Source organism: Ciona intestinalis, unplaced genomic scaffold (genome assembly GCF_000224145.3).
Source record: "Ciona intestinalis unplaced genomic scaffold, KH HT000062.2, whole genome shotgun sequence".
In the NCBI taxonomy this organism is placed as follows: domain Eukaryota; kingdom Metazoa; phylum Chordata; class Ascidiacea; order Phlebobranchia; family Cionidae; genus Ciona; species Ciona intestinalis.
The window spans coordinates 126585-129054 of NW_004190384.2; the positions used below are offsets into that span (position 1 = coordinate 126585).

At 35.2% G+C, this 2470-nt stretch overlaps 1 long non-coding RNA gene across 1 annotated transcript in view; it reads left to right on the forward strand.

The window, feature by feature from the left end:
• Window positions 1–433, forward strand: part of LOC113474965 — a 925-nt gene extending 492 nt beyond the window's left edge. The window contains exons 3-4 of the long non-coding RNA XR_003396678.1: window positions 102–163; window positions 385–433. This is a non-coding gene — a long non-coding RNA (uncharacterized LOC113474965). The remainder of the gene's footprint in view (window positions 1–101; window positions 164–384) is intronic.
• Window positions 434–2470: the final 2037 nt, after the last annotated feature.

Below are 2470 nucleotides of genomic sequence, written 5' to 3' on the forward strand. Positions count from 1 at the left end.
TGAGATGTACCTGGCTGCCGTATGACAGTTTGAGCGCAGCAACGCTCTTTTCTTTTATCCAAAAAGCTTTGAATGTTACACAATTATTGTATTGTTTTCAGTATTCTCATCCAGTTGATGGAGGACCACCCTTCAATACCAAGCAGTTATGTCGAATAAAATGGTAACGTAAATTACAAATTGATTATGTGATTCAATACTCATGTGTTAAAAACAATCGGCAAGTATAAACGAAGTCCAATAAGTGTTTTATCCGCTTAATATTAAGATACCCTTTATATTTTAAATATTTAATTCAGAAAACTTACACTGTAGGGCTAGGCCGCCAAACAGCGTCAAGCTGATTAAATATAAGTAACATAAAAATGATATATATTTTTACAGCATTGGCAGTTGTACGAACTTGCAACAAATAAACAAAGAATCAAACACATGCTTGTTCTATTCTTTCGGTCATATATTCGGTAGTCGTGTCTTAGTGACTATAAAGGGCACAAACAAAGTAATGTCGAAACCGAAGTATATCGGGTTCGATGCTCAAAACAATTTTCAATTTGCTTGTGTCATTCGGCAGTAGCATCGTGGTACAAATATATCAGTCGGAACGAATATAGTAGGATGGGGGGAAGATGGGACACCTTTTTATTATATTTTCTCGTCGCAGTTGATAATATATGGTAAATATATTCGAAATTTAGTCATTTACACAGATAATTTATGAGAAGTGGCTTGTGCGAAAAATATTGTAGCAATACCCAATTTGTAGGAAAAGGGTAAAATTTACTAATAACTAATATCACTGTTCTGTTATTGAACACGTTAGTGGTCATATAGATCCTTTTTCGTCGAACAGTTGTTCTTGGCTTTGTTGTTGTTGTTGCTGATAGGGCGATTATTTTCCGCACTTATCTTATTTCTTATTTCTAGCATTTTCTTTAATCTCTTGATTGAAATCAAATCATAATATATATTTATAATTTTTAGACTAAATTTTCAGATTTAAAACCGCACGATGAGCGATTAGTTAACGATTACTTTCCTCATGCACTTTACATAGCGGAAACACTGTCTGGAGTTTGGAGGGGAACGACCTGTTATATAAGATAAGAAATCCACACAACGATTCACGACTGAATCAAACTATTAGCATTTAAGTGGGGACGCATTAAATGCACTACTCTTATACCGTATTATCATTAATCGTAATTGAAACATTATTTTTAATTCAACATCATATGATTAATATTAACTTCTAACATTACCTAATTACTGCGTGATTACGGTGTGTTAAAATTCATGAAAACAAACGTTTTTAAGCGACGACAACGTTAACTAGTGTAAGTTTACAATAAACACATGGTACAGGAGTTGTACAAAGCGTATTTACACATATTCTTTACCAATCACTCAATCCTCATACGTCATAAGTTTCATTAGTTAAAGGGCCTAAACACACCCCACGTCACTTTTATTTTTTATGGTAAATTCATAAAGCGACCGTTTTATTGATTCCAAAAATACTTTGCTTATTAAAATTGGTCCAGTATAGGCGGAGATATTCGTCCTCAAACAGTGATCTCTAGCGCTATCTTTTTTTTACTACGAGCTCCGTGATTGTGACGTAGGAACGTACTAGTCACGTGACTGATTCATTCGTAAAAGCGAAACTTGCGTTTTTTTTGTGCTTTTTTGCGTTTTTTTGTTCTCTCGTTTTTCGCTGAAAACACTGCCTCTCGCCTTTCTGAATGAGAGCGGCCACGCTTCAACAATTTTGTTACGTGTTTGTCACGTGGGTAGTACACTTCTCAATTTTTTTCGCCACGCAACTTTCAAATCAGTTTTTTGAATTTCACGGTGTTTGAGCTGGAATATCTTTGGTTATACAGAACCGATTAAAACAAGTAAGGTGTCGTTGGAATTAGAAAAACACACTCTATCGATTAAAGCGAAGTACATTTGGGGTGTGTTTAGGCCCTTTAATACATGTATAAATACATTCTGCCCAAAGTTAGTATAGACCAAGTTAGGAAACGGCGCTCGTGTCCACCATTACGGAGCCCACAGAGCGTGAATCGCCTATACAAATGCATGGTCGGCGTGTGTTTATTTGGTTCTTGTAAGCAATACAAAGCTAGAAAACACGTATAGCGATTGTTTTAACATTTAAAATATAGTTTCTAATATAAATCTTGTTATATAATATAAAATCTAGGAATTAATGTGGAGTAAATTAATATTTTGACTGGTTTTCGGCTACAGTGTGGTTTAACAGGGTACTTTACGTTGGCGATTAAGACTAGGAGCAATCAGCTTAGTTTACATAATAGTATATGATCATACCTACGAATCTACAGAGCCATTCTTTACTACATTTATAATCCAACATGAGTGGACATGCAGCTCCAAACTGCTTAAGTACTAGCAGATAAGGTGTTCGCGTTATCCGATTTCATAAGGACCCGGAACGCAG